This window comes from Schistocerca gregaria, chromosome 1 (assembly GCF_023897955.1).
Source record: "Schistocerca gregaria isolate iqSchGreg1 chromosome 1, iqSchGreg1.2, whole genome shotgun sequence".
NCBI classification, from domain to species: Eukaryota; Metazoa; Arthropoda; class Insecta; order Orthoptera; family Acrididae; genus Schistocerca; species Schistocerca gregaria.
In genome coordinates, this window is record NC_064920.1 from 623,346,894 (window position 1) to 623,368,116 (window position 21,223).

Genomic DNA, 21,223 nt, shown 5'->3' on the forward strand with positions numbered 1-21,223 from the left:
GGTGGAACGCACAGTTCCTTCTATGATGATGGTACTGGAAAGCTGGTACATCACGACGAATGCCAGAGCGGTGATAATGTAGAGAAGTAGCAGGAATGTGTACCAAACTGTTGAAAATAAGACGTTACTGATTTTCAACCAGGTGTCCATATCGCGACCGACCGCATTTTCCTTGTCTATTAGCGCTCGTACGTTGTTGAGGGAAGAGAGCCGCAGTTCTCTAAACTTTGGGAAGACGTGTCATCAGGTGTGTACCCACGACGTTGAGGGACAGATTCAGTTAATTGGCGTTACACACACACAAACACACACACGGTAGGGTCTCGGTGGTAGACGGAAGGCGGGTCGGCTCGCCTGTGTTCGGCGTATGGTGGCGGGCGCTGAGTGGCTTCCGGAGCGGCGCCGTCTTATCTGTGGCGGCGGAGGCGGCGGCGGCGGCAGGGTGGGCCTGTGATGGATTGCCTCCCGCCGCACGTATCGAACCCCGCGCAGCCCGGCGCGGCGAAGCGGTTCGCCACCACGCGACCGCCGTTCCGCTACAAGGAACGCTGTCACTCAGCAGCGCACTGTTACCCAGCAACGGCACCACGTCTGTCAGCTCTCTGTGACATTGCTCTCATATTGCGGAATCCTTGAAGGAACGGCTAACCACGCAGTCGACTCATTTATGACTAAGCACAGGAATCGTTGCACACAGGCAGTGTGTCATGTGCTTCGTCATGGTCTTCAGCCCGTAAACTGGTTTCACACAGCCTCTCCACGATAGGATATCGTGTGCAAGCCGCCTCATCTCTGAATAGCTGCTGCTACCTACACAGCTGGAAAGAAATGCAACACTTTCAAGGATAAGGTCATTTTATTGACAACTGAGGTGACGGGGGACAGGTATTAGAACAGAATACGAGTATACAAGGTGTGCGAGACAAGTAATGACAATGAGCTATTGCCTACCGACATATTTTTTTTTTTTTTAAATACCAATATTGCCCCTTTCAAACTAGCTATACATCGGCAGATTCGTTGTTCCCAGTCTAGGTAGCAGCGCTAAAAGGCTTCAACTGTTAGGGCCTTTAATACGTCTGTCACATTCTTTTGAATGTTCTCCAGAGTCCCAAAATGACGTCCTTTGAAGACTTTTTTCAACTTTGGGAAGAGAAAAAAGGGAGGTCACACATTAGGCGACTATGGGAGCCATGAAACAACAGGAATTTCTCTTTAGGGCAAAAATTCAGTGTTTGAAGTGCCACATGACACGGAGAGTGGTCATGGAGTGCTGTCATGGGGCAGAATACACTTGTCTGGCATGTGCACTCTCTCTCGCCTACCCGTTTGCCTGAGCCTTTCAAGAATCTCTTTGTAAGAAACTTGGCTGAAAATTTGTCCTGCAGGAAAAAATTCTTTACGTGCGACACTCTACAGAAAAAAGCAAATCAGTGTTGTTTCGATCTTTGTTTTGCTCATTCCGGCTTTTTTCGGTGGAGAAGACGTCTCGGGTGTCACTCCTCACTTTGTCGCTTTGTATAAGGATCTTACTCTCAAATCCAGGATTCATTATCTGTGATCACACGACTAAATCATTCATGGCCTTTGACATTCCTCTCAACGCACACATTTCTTAGATTATCGTTCTGTTCAGCAGTGAAGTTTTGACGCACTATTCCGTGGACCGAAATTTCGGTCAGAATTCGATGTACGGCGAAAGTGTCTAACAGGTCATCCATCATCCTTGTTAAAAAGCATGCACACTTTCAACGTTTTCGTCGGTTTTTGAAGTTGAAGTTCTCCCTGGGCGAAGTACATCTTCAACTTCTTCTCGGTCTTCTAGAAATGAATTGTGTCAAAAAAAACTTGTGCTCTTAGTAATGTCGTACTTACGGATTCTCCATGTTCAACACAAAACTTCATGGTATAACGTTATTCTAAATTTCGGTCTTCGATTTTCGTAACGCACAACGAAACATAACTTTACTGATGGCGGTCTTAAAAAAAATCACTCGGTGGCTGTACGGAGATTTGAAATCGAACTGACCGTCTGTAAGGCATGAACACGCCGGTCTACACAAGTAGTTGCCAGATCGACCCCACTGTTGTCAGTCTCATTGCTTTTCTCACACACATCGTATGATAAAGACAGACCAAATGAAACACACACGTGACAGTAAGGGTGCTGGAACAGGCGCATCAGTTCTCAGTGTACCCCCTCTGACGCCAAGGGAGGTCTGTATTCTTGCATGCAAACGACTACAAATGTGGGTAATGGCATCCCGCGATGGATTGTCGCAAGAGTTTTGTACTTTCGTTGCAATCTGACAATAGTTCTTGCAGGTTCTGGGGAACTAGTAAGTTTCCACTTTATCGTGTTCCACACGTGTTCAACTGGCGAGAAATCTGATGATGTTATTGGCTACGATAGTTGTACACTACAAAGAGCAGCCATACGTAGATGTGCGTAGTCCTGCTGAAAAAGCACAGCACATTCCTAGCGAAGAAGTGGTAGTAGCATGCGGTTAAAGGCCTGTGAAAAGTAGCAGGCATTGGTTACTTCACCATGCAAAAACAACAAATCTTACCGCAAGTTACGACTGATAGCCCGCCACACCTCGAAGTCAGGGACGGGACCTGCGCGTCGTGAACAAATGCACTCTGGAATAGGCAGCTCACCAGGTCTAAGCCATAAACAAGTACGTCCATAACTCGCATACAGACAGAGCCTAGGCTCATCACTGAAGACAACAGAGCGCCATTCCACTCTCCAGTCAGCTCTTTCATGACACCAGAGTAGCCATGTTTGGCGGGATCGTAGTGTCAATGGTAGGGTGACCAAAGGCATACGATCTTAATCTTGCTGGAAGCAGAGTTCTAATGATACAGAAGGTGTAATATTTGCCCGGATTTCGTCCCTGGATAATGTTTGGTCGGCCACTGCTGCTCGCACAAAACGTCGATCTTTAAGTACGTTTGCACTAAACGGGTGTCCAGAACCCGTTCTATATGTGCGGTAATGTTCCAGAGACCACTCGTGGAAGCTGTGACACGCCACCGATACCCTGTACACAACACGAGCAGCAATCCATCGCTACGTCCATCCAACTTCCCGCAGGCTCACATTACGGCCCGGATCAAATGGCTGAAGCTGTTCAATGGGAATATGTACTCGTTGGTAGGACATGGTTGCACCCTAGAATGGATGTTGGAAACAATATTCAACACTAAACCCAGTATAGTAACTTCATGGAGAATCAAAACAGAGGGTGGCCTTCTGAGGGCCATTTGATCGTCGGTGACTGTGACAAGTGAATCACTGACACGACAGCCAAACTTTGTATCTTGGTGCCACTGAACACAATCCTTGAGGATGCTGCATTCTTTTCCAGGAATATCACTGGCCAGCCTCAAAATCTGTACTACATCTTGCTAAATTTATCTCTCTTTTTAAAATTCACTTTGTCTTCCTTTACTGCATTAAATGTATGGATAGATGAACATCGAGGTTAGGCTGTAGCCCCATCACACTCCCTTCTCAACTGCTGCTTTCGTTTCGACTCTTATAACCACAGTTTAATTTCTGTACAAGCCCTCGATAATATTTTACTCCTTGTATTTTATCCCTGCTACCTTCAGAATTTCCAGGAGTACAGTCCAACCATATTGTCAAAACGCTCTTTCTGAATCTACAGATTGTGTCGACTACGGTGGAGATATTCCTCTGGGGAGGCCATTACACATCAGTTATACAGTCTCGATCTCTCTCCGTGCCATTTTTATATTTATGGAGTCCTGGAGAAAGACATTATTGGCCGTCGAGTTGCTTCAGTCCGAGAGGTGCACGCCTGCTTACAGCCATGGCTCCGTAGGCAACTGCAAACTTTGTCTACGATGGCAGTGACCTTTTCAAAAATTAAAGCACTTACCTTTTCCATCTGTCTTGTTTTGATTTAACTTCCCCTTATACAACAATTCCAGAGTGAGATTTTCGCAAAAAGGCAGGAAATTTTATAAACATGAATGTGAAACCTCCTGTGTGAGCATGTATTCCATCCGATATTCTATATTTTCATAGCTATCTATGTGAAAATCTGGTTTGAGCAGCCGTATAGAAACCTATATAATTTCAGACTGTATGGAATTTATTTTCACGCAGGAACTTCCTCTTTGTAAACGAATTTCAGAAAATGGGGAAATTAGTCTCTATAGCTCCACCATCTACATTGTTATAGTCATATTCGTTGTCTGAGAATGAATATCATATAATTGTTCCGCCATCCACCACGCTTGCACTAGTTTCACATCACATCACTTCCACGGAGGAAGTGCTTCTTTTAAGGTATCTTGTTCCAGTTAAGAAGAAAAAACCTTTTTGCCTAAAAGATGCTTCATTAATGTGACGGCTGAAGCTTTTCCGTACAAGTATTCAAGCTTCCTGGTTACTTAACTTGTCAAAAACGAGAGGAAGAATGTAAAATTTATTAGGAAATCCTCTATTTTTGGGATGGAACACTGCTCCTAATTACAGAAGAATCAGCTACGAACAGATATACGAGGATACCAAATTCGATGGAAATTACTGATGGAAGACTAAATTGAAAAATCTATTATGGGTAAGAGGAACAAGTTGGTAACTTAAGGTAATAGCAACATTACATGAAATCGAGAAATAAAAACAAGAAGAGGAACAACATCTCAAGAGTATAACAGAGTAAGGAAAATATTTGCAAAGTGTTTTGTATAAAGTTTTGTCCTGTATGGACACCGGGGCAGAGAGAGAGAAGATAAAAGAAAAATAAGGCTAAAGGTTCTATATGGTGGGGCAAATAAAGTTGGCACGGAGATTTTGAAACCAGAGTTAACGGGGGAAGAAAATTCATACAGTTGTATTGTATTGTACGAAGCCGGGGACCTATAAACGACGGACAGGCTTCAACCCGCCCTAGCCCTCAGGGGTTCACAACCCCTCAACAGGCCACAGCATCCACCCACCCAACCGCCACCCCACACCAAACCCAGGGTTATTGTGTGTTTCGGCCCCCCGTGGACCAGCCCGTGAACGTCTCATACCAGACGAGTGTAATCCCAAATGTTTGCGTTGTACAATAATTATGGTGTACACGTACGTGGAAACCGTGTTTGCACAGCAATCGCCGACACAGTGAAACTGAGGCGGAATAAGGGGAACCAGCCCGCATTCGCCGAGGTTGATGGAAAATCGCCTTAAAAACTATAGGCTGGCCGGCACATCGGACCTTGACACTAATCCGAACGGGTGGTTTTGTGCCGGGGACCGACACGCCTTCCCGCTCGGGAAGCAGCGTGCTAGACCGCACGGCTAGCCGTTCGGGCTTTCCACCTACAGGCAACTGTACATTCAGTCGTCCACACCTTGTAGCACATTGACATAATCTTCAAGCCTGACAGAGTGTTAGCGACGGGAAGTTTGCTAGCGGCCCTAGCTGGCCACCTAGGCCACATGATGTGTGAGCGTGTGATTACTTTGAGTGGGGAGCCCTCAAGTCTAAGATGTATCGCTATAGCCCTCGTAGTATTCAAGAACTGCAGCAGAACATTTCGGATGAGACGGCAACAAATCCAGCATTCCAGCTTCGATCCGCCTTCAGAAACTTGTTGACCAGGTCCCAAAACTGCTGAGAGATAAATAGTGGTCACTTTTAACATCTGGAGTCAGGCTAGTACTGCATTTCCCTTCCTCTCCTGTGTTTCTTTGTACCCTGGAACTCTGATCTCCGGGCCACTTTTACTTGCCACACATAGTGTTACAAAGGGGCGGTGGGTGAATGAGGAAAGACAAAAGATGAAAGCAAGAAGAAGAAAATAAATTGGCTAAAACAGTAGATAATATAATAGAACAGTATACGTGTATAAACGCTAACCTCATAAACGCCCAGACAGTACTATAAACGCCTGTAGACACTGGATAATCGTTTGGATTTTGTTTAAAACACAAATGATTGAGGAATCAGATTGAGCTTCCAGTGTACCTCATTTCTTCATGCGCCTAATGACACAACGGTCTGTATGAAATGGTGACATTCTAGCTTTGCATTTCCTAGATAATAGATTAATACTACAATCTTTTGAGAGATGACGTTTTTATTTAACATCATCATGATTTCTAGCCCTAACATTCATTTGTAAATATTTTTGAAGCTTTCGTGAAGGCGAGCTATGATTTAAGGTGGACGGTGGTAATACGGTGATGCCATTGACAGACCGCCTTTACAGTGGCCTTAAATACGTATCGCACGGTCAGGCATAGAACCTGAATTTATTCTACATTTATTACATGAAAACCGATATCTCGCAGAGAGCCACTGTATTACAAAGCCCATACAGGGAAAGAAATATCGACAGTCACGCGACACCCTTTTTGCAGGGAATCAGCAACCACTAATTACGACGACATTAGTAGCAAACCGAGCCTAGAACCCGGATTTCCATCTCATCGCGAGCTGTCGCCTTACCATTGGCCAAATCCACACTTCCATATCTCATGAACCATATGTCTACAACCTACAATGGTATATTCGTTATGCATAAGGGACATTCAAAAAGAAACGAGCCGGAGGCATAATTACAGAAACCAGTACCTGTATCTTAGAAGTATCGACCCTGGCTTTTGAGACACTTGTCCCACTGTGGCACAAGGCGGTGAATGGCTGCCTCATAAAATTCCCAGGGCTGCGACGTGCACCAGTTCTGCACGTACAGCTGGATGTCGTCGTACGAGGTGAATCGTTTACCCCTCAGAGCCTTTTTAAGGGGAGAGGTCTGGACTGTATGGAGGGTGGCCGAGAACCTTCCATCTGAATTTCTGCAGGGCTGCCACGACTGTGTTGCCCGTGTGAGGCTTTCCATTGTCGTGGAGCAGAATGACCGCAAGGGTGAGACTGCCTCGTCATTTTGATTTGTTCGCTTGGCGAAAGGTGGTCAAGGTTTGCGAGTAACGCTGGTCATTCACTGTTGTCCCATGCTGCAGGAAGTGAATCAGAAGGGGGCCATTTTAGGTCCCTGAGGGGTAAAAGATTCACCTCGTACGACGACGTCCAGCTGCACGTGCGGAGCTGGTTCACATCGCAGCCCCGGGAGTTTTATGAGGCAGCAATTCACCGCTTTGTGTCGCAGTGGGACAAGTGTTTCAACAACCAGGGTCAAAACTTCTAACATACAGGTACTGGTTTCTGTAATTATGTCTCCGGCTTGTTTCATTTTGAACTCCCCTTATAGGAGACATTTCAATTCAAAGTCGCTTGTGCGGTGTCAGTGGGTAAATATGTGTCTCCGAAGGAATATTGCATCATACTTGTGCACAACACAGGCACTATATCGTATTCATCGAGCGACATCTGGCATACCACTTGCAATTAAAATGTGTCTGCTGTACGGGAATATGTGTAATGAATATTCGAGTGCAGGTTGTGATTGCACGATTGGCGACATATGGAAGGTTGTGTCTAGGTGTGAGTTGTGCTCGGATAGCCTAATTGTAAGGCGACCGGTCGCGGTAAGCGGGAAAACGGGTTTCAAGTCCCAGTCTGGCAAAAATTTTTTGTTGTCCTTTGATGATACAGCTGATGGTTGTCAATATTTGCAACAGCGAATACAATTCATACATTTCACAACGGCTGTAGTCGCCGCATGCATGTTTGAAGGAACGTTTTCTGAACAACACAGGCAATAGGCTGTCTATGGTATCTGGTTCTTGCGCCAAATGTCGGTAATTTGTCCTTTATGGTATGTCCGGAAGGCGTGGATGGTACGTTGACACATTTGCTTTAGGCAGGAACAGGAGACATTCGCCTACCGCGGTCTCTTTGCTGCGACGGAGCAGGGCTCGCGGAGAAGAAAACAACTGAGGGGTGGTCTTCGCGGAGTTATGCAGGGGCTGAGGCAGTAGCGTGGTATCAGGATATCGTTACTAATGGGACGAAACCGACACGAGTGCAAATAATGTAAGAAATACATCACGGGATTGCTAAAGTAACGTTAATATCTACATTATAAGCGATCCAATCACATTAATGTAAGCATCGTCTATGTTCGACGTCAACGTACAATAACGACACATAGACGGTAGCTTCCAGCACTAGCAGTCTAGGGTACCTAAGGCATGTCGGGAGACGCAGGAAACAGTGCAGTCGCTCTTGTTAAGTGGAAACGGAGAAGTTTGTGTGGCATTTAAAAGGACATGATCATTAGCTTTCGGGTCACGGGTGGAAGCATTTATGAAACGGCTAAGTTTGTAAACTCTCTGTGGGCCACCGCAGTTAAAGCAAACCGTGTATGGCACAATGGCGATAACCAAAACCGGCGGCGATGCAACTGTGGTGCATCACGGGCCATAGATGACAAAAGAACGACGGTTGCGGGGATGTGTACCGGCGAACGCATGTGTAGCTGTATTGCACAGATCAACCAAGGATTGAGAACAGTGTCTCCTCAGTGACCCTTCAGCGAACGGTACTGCGTATGGGGCTCAGCAGCAGGCGCCTGATATATGCATCCATGCTGGCTGCTGTTCATCGGTGACGAAGGATGGAATGTGCCTGCCAGTACAATAAATGGACATCCACTGAATGACGACCATTGGCATTTTCAGATGAACCACGTTTTGTACTCTATCGGACACGTAGCCAGTGGGGTGTACGGTGTGAAATGCCTGAAAATAAACACCCTGCAACAATCGCCGTAAGGTCCCAGACGGGAAGAGGGAGCGTTGTGGCCTGAGGAATGATTTTTTGGCATTCCGTGGATGATGTCATTTAGGATGGCACAGTGGATCAACTCAAGTATCAGTGTATCCTTGCGGACTGTGTTCATCCTACATGCAGTTTGTTTTTTCTCGATGCAGTGTCTTCTACCAGCAGGACAACTTCACGTGTACACAGTTCGCAGTGTACGTCGGTGGTTGGAAGAGAGAGGGGATGAGTTTGTCATACCCCTTTTGCAACCATACTCCCCGGATTGAAATCAAATCGAGAATCTGTGGGACCTACTCGATCGAGTTTTCATGCCATGGATCCTCAACCGATAAACAAAGAGTAGCTGCCCACCGCACACGAGTCGATTTTTCTCATCTCTGCCGATAGCTTCCAGAAACTCATTGACCATCTTCCTGCACCTCGCAGGAGTCAGTGCTTCAAAAAGTGGGTATTCAGGCTTTTGACAGGTTGTCACATTAACCCATTTACCGCCAAATTATTTTTCTGCGCCCTATTTTTACTTTTGGGTTACAGGACGGACAGAGAGCAAATCATTTTTCTTCAACCTACATTTAGTTTTGGTTTATCTGATTGACATAGAGACTGGGAAAATGAATGTAATTATTTAACAAAAAAGAAAAGTGGAATAACCTTGAAGTAAACGTTATATTTTAGTCTATCCCCAAATAGGTGTCAGTTAATGGGTTAGTCTGACTGGACAGTATATATTAGTGATCTAATGGGTAACTTCGGTAGCTCCATGAGGTTGTCTTTAGGGAGGTAACAACGCCAGGATAGTATGACGCCGGTGGTGGTGGCTGAGCGGTTCTAGGCGCTTCAGTCCGGAACCACGTGACTGCTACGGTCCCAGGTTCCAATCCTGCCTCGTGCATGTATATTTGATGTCCTTAGGTTAGTTAGGTTTTAGTAGATCTAGGTTCTAGAGGACTGATGACCTCCAATTTTAAGCCCATAGTGCTCAGAGCCATTTGAACTATTTGATAGTATGACTTAAGACATGCAGATGACAACTGAGTGCTGCTGAGACTGGTAGCCGATCTGAAAGTAAATAAATCATACGTGCAGACTTAAACATGTGAAGTGGTACACTAGTGTTTGATATTTCTGACTGCGATAAATCACTGTGAACAATAACTGTTCAGATGGCTCGCATTTGACTTCTAGAGCCAGAATGTTTGGCCTAGCATCTTCACCACTGGCAAATTCAGAAGTTTCTCTCAACCCAATTCGACAATTGGTGCGGTAAGGATCGCATATGGCCCGTGTCAGTCTTCTCTGGGGAATCATTCTTGCTAACCAGTGTTGTATACTCTCCGATCAAACGTGTCCCGACACTCATACATAATATGGAATCGACCACTGCATGTCATAAAAGGAGGCAGTGACGTGTTGTCAGTAGAGAAGCGGTAGCAGCAGAACGTGCCCTACATGAGAGCTCAGGGACTGTGAATTGAAAACGCTGAAGGACAATCACAAGTAAACCAAGACCTGGCGCACCGCATGTACTTGCACACAGGATCCGTCAAGCATTGCAGAAGGTGGGTTCAAAAATGGCTCTGAGCACTATGCGACTTAACATCTATGGTCATCAGTCCCCTAGAACTTAGAACTACTTAAATCTAACTAACCTAAGGACATCACACAACATCCAGTCATCACGAGGCAGAGAAAATCCATGACCCCGCCCGGAATCGAACAGGGAACCCGAGCGCGGGAAGCAGAACGCTACCGCACGACCACGAGCTGCGAACGCAGAAGTTGGGTGTAAAAATCGAATGGAGTCGGGGGAAGGTACCTCTTGTGCAATCCAAAGAGCCGTTAGCAGTCCAGCTAGCATAATTACCTTCGGAAGTTAATAATTAGTTGCGGTTAGTAAAATACTAATTGAGGAAGGATATGGCTATATGTTAAGCATTATGAATTGTGTACAATAGAGAAACAGCCTGGAGACTACTACTGTTTGTATCAGCATGACAACCTTTGTCATCAAGAATCATCTGTGAGGCAATAATTTGTGGACATTAACATTCCTGAAATGGACTGGCCTACCCAAAGCCCTACCTGAACCAAGCCGAATATCTTTTGAATGAGTCAGGAGGTCGATTTCACATCAGGTCACAGCATCCGATGTCACATCCTTCTCTAGTTTCGGCTCTTGAGGAAGAATGGGCTGCTATTCCACCACAGACATTCAGGTACCGCACTAAAAGTCGTCTCAGAAGAGTTCAGCCGTCATAAAGGTGAATTGTGGACACCTGTCCACTAATAGATAGTCATAAAGCTACTGTAGGTTACCGAAGACTATCGTAAGTAACGGTAGATTAGATTTACTAGCAGCTTCGGTCACTGAAGATCATACTATTACCTCTGGGTTATGTTTGCATACTTATCAGGCGTTACCTCATATCGATCGCTTTATATACGTAAGGTGTATCGTATATTGCTAGAAGACGTTATTTCCTAAAAATAAGGTAAAACTAAAAAAAAATATCTAAAAACATACCAAGCAAAGCTTCAATATTTCGTCGAGCTTATTGAAGAGTATTTCTGTCATTGCTAAACAACGTTCCTACTTGTAATAACAGGAGACTCTTGCCTTCGAACATGTTGCAGAACGTATTATTGAGTACAAAATAACAACAGTAATTACATGGACTTTTTGCGTTTGTGTATGTAAACTCTACTTATACAAAAGATAATTGGTTTGGTTAACTATAAGCCCAAAGGATACGCGAATATTTAGTTGTTATTACCCATAAAATGCAATTTATATTTTGTAAGGATATAAAATAGACAATGGAGTACCACTGCTACTACTTAAAGGAGTGTGGTTATAGATAAGTGCAAAGAAAAGACAAATGAAAAAAAACGTCGGATCTCAGTTCCTCTCCAATACATCCATTTAAGTTTCTTTCCCTACCATTACTTCTGGTAATCCTACTATTTACCACGTCATTTATGAACTGTACCAAAACTATCGAACTGCAATTTTGCTAGAGCGCAATTCTACTAATAGGAGAGCGGTTACTTTTGATTAGGTAGTGTAGGACGGGGGAGAATATGCCACATAGATAAGAGGACACAAGTGCCACCAATTCCCACTGATCTGGGAATGGCAGTCTGACGCTCCCTCAGAGCTCCCGTCGTTCGTTATGCTGAAGGCACACGGAACGAGTTAGCTAACGTTTACGTGGCGCTGTACGAGTTTTGTGACGTAGCTTCCTGCTGTTTCTCGTTGAGAAGCCGTTTCGTCACGTGAAACACAAAATAAGTACTGCGATATTTCAGCAACGTTCGACGTAAAGTAGAACTAACAGGAAGCTAGAATGCTCCCTACGTCACAGGCAGAAAGCAACACACATTTTATGTTATACGTGATACTATATGAATATATGCTGTTTCTAAGCACCAGCATGTTGAATGCCCCGAGAACGAAACGTTTCATAAAATGATGGCGAACGTCATGTTGATGGTTAAAGAACTTTTGTATTCAGTTATTTTCGCCTTATAACGCGCTTGCAATAAGTGTAATCCGTTTAAAGCAACAACCCATATAAAATTCAAGAAAACATGACGTTCTTACTACTATTTGATATTGAAGTAAATGTCAACGACATTTCGAAAAGTTAAGTATGGAAACGAAGGTGATCAATAGCGTAGTTCGTTGAAGCGCTGCGCTAGAGAAGTGACATTAGATCATATGAGGATTAGGATCCCGCTACAACTTTTTTTTCACCTTTTCTAGGTATACTGACCTACGGCCGGGCGTGCGGCGTGTAGACCAACTGCCCCTCCATATCAGCATCCACTAAAGCCTGTGGTTCAGGATGGCGCGGCGGACGGTCGATCCCGTTGGGACTTCATGGTCTGTTCGGGTGGAGTTCAGTTTTTTTTCACCTTTAATTCCTATAATATCTGATATGAAAATATAAGCGCCTTCTTCGTCAGGCGCGAGAGAGCTTCATTTGTGGGCATGTACCTTCCATTTTTCTCTTATAACACGTTCACGAATATTAAAGTTTTTGTTTATGTACACCACAGACAGAACAACATGACTAGCATATGGTCTGTTATGTTCGTGCCTCCATTTTTGTGAACAAACTGTATGGTTTGCGAGCCAAATAAATCAGACAACCATCGCCCGAGTGCGCTCAGAGCGTAAATTCACGTCAAGCAGCTCATGCCGAGTGTCTCGTGATGTGGGATATCCAGTCTGCGCAGACATCAACATTAGCTGCCTCGTGCCGTGTGCCGGTGGCCTTGGACCTAGCGATGAACCAGTTAGCGGTGTCTGACGGGCTGCCGCCAGGGGTGATGCGCGGGTCGCCTGGCTCCCAGGGGCCGGCTCGCCGCCCTGCTACTTGTTGCTGGCATGCTCCCCTGACACCAGGGCCCACGATACGGAGAAGCCGGCATCTGCCCTCTCCTCACCACCTCCCGCCACCTCGGCGTCCAGAGTGCACCACCTCGTTTTTCTCCTCTTGTCTCAGCTTTCCTCAGCTTTAGTAAAGAGCGCCGTACAAGATGGTCTAACTTAATATCCTAAAACAGCATCTATATCTATACTCTTCATTCACACAAGGCAATGAGTGTTATCGACAGGGAATCTCAAATTCATTCCATACTTCAAGTTTCAGGAGTCCTTCCTCACAATTGGCTTCCTACAAAATTACGGTCCTGTGACGTGTCGTATTAGCTGTGTGACTGGATTTGCAATTTCTTGTTAAAAGTTCACAGTTCGTAGTAATCGATGACAAGTCATCTAGAGAAACCGGTATGATATCTGTCTCTTCCCAACGAAGTATTATTGGCCTTCTACTGTTCTTTATCAACATAAAATTTGGGGACGCAATCAGAGTAATCCACTTTGATTGTTTGCAGATAATTCCGTTGTTCGCCGTCTTGAAAGGTCATTGAAATATGGAAACGAACAGAAAAATGATTCAGACACGGTATCTACATGTCGCGCAAAATATTAACTAGCCGTAACAATAAAAAGTGTATAGTCCTCCCTAAGAGAGCTAAAAAATTCCCCTAAATTTCGATTACACGGCAAGTAACACAAATTTAGAGGTTGTATATTCAACTGAATACCTAATTATTACAATTACGAACAACATGAAGTTGAACCGTCATACAGACAATATTCTAGCGGAGGTAAATGAAAGGCTGCGTCTTAATGGTCTAACATTTACAAAAAGCTACAAATCTGCGAGATTGTCCACACTACGCTATTTCAAATGGTTCAAATGGCTCTGAGCGTTATGCGATTTAACTTCTGAGGTCATCAGTCGCCTAGAACGTAGAACTAATGAAACCTAACTAACCTAAGGACATCACACACATCCATGCCCGAGGCAGGATTCTAACCTGCGACCGTAGTGGTTGCTCGGTTCCAGACTGTAGCGCCCAGAACCGCACGGTACGCTAATCCGTCCTGCCGTAGAATACTGGTGCGTCTAACGCAATTCTTATGAGGTAGGATTGACGGAGGACATAGAAAATGTTGAAAGTTCAAAGTTCGTTTCGTATCATCGTGAAATAGAGGAGAGAGTGTGACTGATATTATAAGCGCATTTCTCAACCATAAAAAAGCGGCATTTTTCGTTTCGACGAAACCTTATCATCAAATGTTCTGCTACCAACATTCTCCTCCGAATGCCAAAATATTTTGTTCACTACCATCTACTTAGAAAGAAATGACCATCGTAATAAGATGAAATAGAGCTCACGCTGCAAGATTTAGGTGTCGATTTTTACCACGAACTGTTATACAGTAGAAGGACTGAGAAATAGTCATAAAGTGGTTCTATGCCAAACACTTAAGAATGAATTGTAGAACAATAGTTTATATGTAGGTGAAAATCGACATAAGAGATCATTCAAAATATGAACCTCATTTACTTCGTAACCGATTCAATATTCGTAGGTAGACATTCCCTTTATTTTGTTGCAAGGGTTTTATTCTTAACTCTTGTATCAGTCGAAACACTGGAGCAAATAGTTTCTTCTTGTTCTTCTCCTTCTTATGCTACAATCAGAGACAGCATTCGTGAGCCCCTCGTTTCATCGTTATGCTGAATTACGCAGCTTTGCGGTTCGTTAACACAGAGTAATGTGCCAGGAGACAAAGTGCTACCAACAGACTGTCTATAGACGTGTAGTCTGAAAAACTACCCCTACATCACCAAATGTTACAGATAATGTGGGAGACGGTATTGTTGCTAACTAATTTATCTCATATTCATTTGTTGTGTTCAATAAACGAAAGAAAAAACCTTATTTTGTAGTCATTATACCAGTACAAATGCATTACTGCTTATTATGATAAAATTACGACAAATGTCTTTTTTAATAAAACTAAGTATCCCAAACTGTCACGAATCAGCAGAATAACATGCACTTCCGGCTTTGAAACATTCTGTGTCTCAGTCAACGCTCATACTGAAGAAACGTTACAGAGCCACCATCTACACCAGTAGCGGTATATATATAACGTTATCCAGTTAACAAATAATTCAGCGCCACAATTAAGTCAATACAATTGAAAAGAAGCAGAGAAAGCAGGCACTAACAAATATGCAATTCATAAAGTTCTTTGCTTTTGAATCTACAGGATACCGAATAGAAGTAGTGACAAAACTTATCATGGAAAAGTGGTTTTAGGATTTCTTTGCCGATTGTAGATCTGCATGTTTACGGCTCTTCCACAGAAAGTTCAAAATCTTGTCTCCAGCGAAATCAGATCCGAAAACTAACGCAGCCTTCTGCGTGCAGGGCGAACACCTTACCTCTAAGCGTATCATTTGCATATTTATTATTGGGACGACTAGTTTCGGTCAAAATTGATCATCTTTAGATCTATGTAGTATACTGATGCGTAGGTCAATATAGATACGACAGGTTGTTTACGCAACTACATAGATCTGAAGATGTTCAGTTTTGATCGAAATTAGTCATATCATAAAAAATGTGTAACTAATGCGGAAAATAGACGATAATCTGTAAATATCTCAGTAACTCCGAGATATTAATTTTCGTATCAGATTTTGTTACATAATCAGTAAATACTGCAACCATCTTTGAATAAATCTCCTCGAACCGAATTCTCCGCAGGAAATACATCACACTGACTTTTCTTACTACATGGAATCAACTATTTCGTACATAATCAGCACCATATTGCACACGTTCTCGAAGTTTCACTTCCGTTGTCACTTTTGACGTATCCTTTACGGTGACATCTGTAAGAAAATCATGGCTTCATTGCGGTCCACGTACCTGTATATTAATCCATGTACTTGAATCTTAATTGAAAAAAAAGGCAGACTGCTTATAAACTAGAGTGTCTGAACAGTGAAAGGGACAGGTGAACTTGTCAGAGACTGATGAACTTATGCTGAAAGACATGAATATTCCTTTTTCGAATTCTGTAAGTTACTTTCCATCGTAAAACCAAAGAGTATACGTCGTGGTCCCACTATTATAACTGAGAATACCAACTTTTTACCATGACCAGAACAGTGATAAAATTATTCGTCTCAGAACTCAGAAAAGAACGGTACTAATCGACATTCTACACAGTTACATCTCTTCAGACCTATTCTGAGACAAGAAAGACATAAAACGATTAGTGGAAAATGTGACCTTCTTGGAAGGAAGGAGACAGATGGCTAAGATTTCTGTCATACAGTTTAGACAGGAAAAATCCTCTCCAAAAACCTAACATAAATACGTTTGGGAAAGTCAGGGATATACAGGCGTAAAGTCACTGCATGTTTGTACTTTAAGGTTTGCGAACGAAACACCTGACTACAGAGAAGAACCAAGTATATAATGATGATTAACTAGTTATGATGTATAGTAGACTGAAATTCCCAAGACGACACGCTGTCCCTAGGACTGGGACCTTGACATGTTGGTTGGTGGGTTGCTTTTGGGAAGGGGACCAACCAGTGAGGTCATCGGTCCCATCGGATTGGAGGAGGCTGGGGAAGGAAGTCGGCCGTGCCCTTTCGAAGGAATCATCCCGGCATTTGCCTGAAGTGATTTAGGGAAATCACGGAAAACCTAAATTAGAAGTCCGGACGCGGGTTTGTACCGTCGTCCTACCGAATGTGAGCCCAGTGAGCTAACCACTGGGCCACCTCTCTCGCTTCAATCTTGATATATCAAGTAACAATAAAATGAAGTCAAAATTTCTTAGCTGATGCTCACTGGCGTAAGAAAGCTTTAGGGATTAGTTAGCTCAGCACAGTGGAAGAATGATTTGAAGTAGAGCATAATGAATGCCACAGGTAAAATGGTAAACGTGGTATCAGTAAGATAAGATACACGTAGACATGAAATACTCGGGCTTCTTAATGACAAGAGGAAATACCAGAAAACAACGGCTGCTGAAGGTTACCAGCACTATACAGAGTTCAGCGATGGAATACAAAGGTACATGAGTTTACAGCCAAAATAAAATTTGTTAACGTGCTTGTGTATTGCTATTGTTTCCTCTAATTATTTACGTATATAGTTTTACGATTTCCAAATTTAATTAATTCTGTTCAGTTATTCCTTTCATCATGTTATAGTTCTGATATGGAATTAACGAATTTATAGTCGGAGTGGATGTTAATATTTTTCGCTAATTCTTTTTCGTTGTATATCTTTGCAAATATCGTGGTGAACAGAAAATTTTGTACGTTATTTGTTGATAGTTAATCTGCTTTTAGCATATTACTGAAACATTCATTACTGAAAATTAAACATATTGATTTAAAATTGACATACATCTAAAAAGCGTTCGTAATCGCTTGAAGCAGATTCACTATTAAAATAGCTGAGCACAGAATAGTTATTAGCAGTATCAAAATTTTTTTACAAAAAAGTAAGCAAACAGGATAGTTTCTGTGCTTGGTAATGATCATTTATAGTCAACGCTGGTAGCAAAATGATGTGATTCGTCTTAGCAGCTGTAGGAGTTTTCAGCTGTACATGAACTGTGAAATGTCTTAACTGACAATAATTTCTTAAATTAAGACCCTGCAGTTAGCATTACAAATACTGTACTTCTAGACTCGTGAAAGAGAGCTGCTCAGGTGGAATAAATCTGGAGCACCGGAAACTTTGAAATAGATTGCATGACGATAAGACAGGAATTTTGGAACGAGATTTCAAACTGTAGATTATTTCTAGCAGTAAATATTGACCGACCATTATTTGTTGGTTATGCACTGCGCTTCAAAAATTAAGTAATTGCAAAGGTAGGAAATTAAGATGGTTGAAAGGGAGCGTTGGGCAACTATTAACTGATGCATGGGGAATAAATATAATAAAATAAAAGCAGATAGGTTCGACAGATGGAATAGACAGGGTAGCAGAGGATCAACTAGGGAAAAAGAAATGGTGTTGTAGATATCAGCCGGTCGCGGTGGTCTCGCGGTTCTAGGCGCTCAGTCCGGAGCCGCGCGTCTGCTACGGTCGCAGGTTCGAATCCTGCCTCGGGCCTGGATGTGTGTGATGTCCTTAGGTTCGTTAGGTTTAAGTAGTTCTAAGTTCTACGGGACTGTTGACCACAGATGTTAAGTCCCATAGTGCTCAGAGCCATTTGAACCATTTTGTAGGTATCAGTGACTATTTCATACTGACTTTAATTGACAAGCGTCTAGATGATTATGTGTCATAGTATATTTGAATCTGCAGACGTGAGTCACTAGTTCCGCTATCGGTTAGACGGAACCCAAATGCACCCACTCTGTGTAACGATCGTCATACGTGTGGAGCTGTGCCTAGGGGATACTTTGTCTGTTCGTATCCTGTCACGACTACAGTGAATAAATTATTGTTAGGTTTTGTTAATGCCGAAAAATTAGATGTTTTCTAAAAATTGAAAGAAAACTGATGGAACAAAGATGACTTGGGGCCAACAGTTCTGTAGAGTACTATTTTCAATAATACTTGAATATATCGATTAAAATTGTATTATAGTTTTTATATTTTCTTTTTGCAAAGTTACCTTGCAAGTAAGTTGGAATTAGGCTACGTGCTTACGTCGGATTGGATTCGCAAATATGGCTACAGTAGTTTTCTCCTCTCATCGCTAATACGACGAAAGCAGTGATCGGGCTTTGTGATAAACATCGTTTGAAGCCAAATGTTCCAGTTGAAATCATCCATAATAAATGTAACACAATATACTGCGCAGTGGCTGCAGATAATATTTCTGTTTTTTATTAGAGTTCATTCCTCTGTTTGCTCGCGGTCGCCGCAGGCTCTAAATACTGTTGCGTCGATTCCGAAAATTTTCATTTAACTTGCTGTTATACGTAACCAATAAGCTGTCTCACAGAATTAAACGCCACTGTTAATTAAATATATTTCAAATATACATCAGCTGCAGCACACAAAACAGTGTGCCACTGTGGGTGAAATATCATTTTGCAATATTAGAAGCCATGATTACTTGATGGGAAATTGTTTATTTCATGACCGGTTTCGACAGTAACTAGCAGTTATCTTCAGATTCTCAGCTCTCACAGAAATATAATTACACGTCAGTCACGTCTAATACTAACAATATGCTCCAGTTACAGTAATAAAGCTCCACGCTGGTTTGTCAGCAATATAAAATTTGGTATATAAAATATCCATAGCACCGATAAGGGCTACGGAATCAAAACAAGATGCTTCAGTAGAGATGATGCATTGACGACGACTCAGTCCTCCAGTCTTCTGCATTAAGCGATCTTGGCTTCTAATATAACAGATTACAACATTAGATCACCCGAACAACGTGTATAATTTACTCTCTCAAAGATTCAGCAGTGACGTCCTTTTGAAAATCTAAAGCGCAGTTCAACTCATGAATGGTTCCAGCACCACAGTGTTTAATGCTTATTGTTTTACAAGAGATGATATGATCATCTCTCCTTCAGTCGAGTGAGCAAGTTCAGGGAAGCAATGGAATAAGGACCTAACGTTTAACTTGGAAGACGGATGTGGCAAGTGTATGTGCAAAGGTATTTGGATTATCCAGAATGAGATTTTCACTCTGCAGCGGAGTGTGCGCTGATACGAAACTTCCTGGCAGATTAAAACTGTGTGCCCGACCGAGACTCGAACTCGGGACCTTTGCCTTTCACGGGCAAGTGGTAGAGCACTTTCCCGCGAAAGGCAAAGGTCCCGCGTTCGAGTCTCGGTCGGGCACACAGTTTAATCTGCCAGGAAGTTTCGTATTTGGATTATATTGCGTCGGACGGTGTGCCATTTTAAACTAAAGAAATCTTCTCGCTTTAATACCTATCGTGCGAGGTGGTGAAATGGTAAGATATTGGATTCATACTCGGGAGCACGGCAGTTCAGTTATCGTCCGGACATACAGATTTAGTTTTTACGTGGATTCTCTACATCGTAGAAGGTGAAGATCGGGAAAATGACTCTGAAAAAGATATTGCTCATTTGATACTCCATCCTTCTACAGTCTGAGATTACGCTACATTTCCAACTGTCTCCTCGTCCACTGGATGTTAATCCCTATGTCCCAGTTTACTTGGAGGCACTAGATTGTGAAACTACGTTTCAAAACTGCTGCCAGTCAATGCTCATGCGAAACTATTTGGTTTCAGAGCCTTCGAACCCCTACGACACGAAACTGTCAGCTGCGTATAATTTTTGGTTAGGTGGCCATTTAGCAAATGCAACATGAAGTGGGAAAAATTGTTGCCTTACGAGCAGTGTTTGTGAGACGTTAATGATAATCTACACAAGAATGCCCGCCTGCGTGGCCACTAACACAGGCCACTGCTTTGGCGCTCGAATCGGAGGTAAACCGATTTGAATACTGGCGGTAAAGGAAATTTTCGCTGGCAGTATTTGGCCGGGGAAGGGGAGGAGAGGTTACGATGCAAAATTCCTGATCACCAGTGTTTGCCCCAGTGTCCTGGATTAAGTTCCGAACGTCGCTGCAGTGCCTCATGAACTGAGAGCATGTGACACTGTTGATGATCCGACTGTTGGAAGTGGACGTTCAGTTCTGCTGTCCCCACAATACTATTCGGGAAACGTAAGTTACGTGCCGGTTCCGTGTTTCACCCTCTTCTCTCATCGTCACACAATTCAAACACTTCACCATATGTGTCCATTATTAAGTATCAATTAAATTCACCTACACAAATACACATACTACGTAATTGAAAAATGCAGGATGGAATAATGACAATATTATGAAAAGGATAGCTGCTACTCACCATATATATAGCCGGTCTGTGGCCGAGCGGTTCTACGCGCTTTAGACCGGAACCGATCTGCTGCTACTGTTGCATGTTCGAATCCTGCCTCGGGCATGGAAGTGTGTGATGTCCTTAGGTTAGTTAGGTTTTAGTAGTACTAAGTCTAGGGGAGTGATGACCTCAGATGTTAAGTCCCATAGTGCTTAGAGCCATTTGAACGATTTTCTCACCATGTAGCGTACATGACGAGTCGCAGATAGGGACGAAAAA

General features: G+C 43.1%; 1 protein-coding gene across 1 annotated transcript in view; it reads right to left on the reverse strand.

Annotated features, from left to right (window-relative positions):
- Positions 1-21,223, reverse strand: part of LOC126365371 (neuroligin-1-like) — a 723,598-nt gene that overhangs the window by 670,811 nt on the left and 31,564 nt on the right. The window lies entirely within an intron of this gene.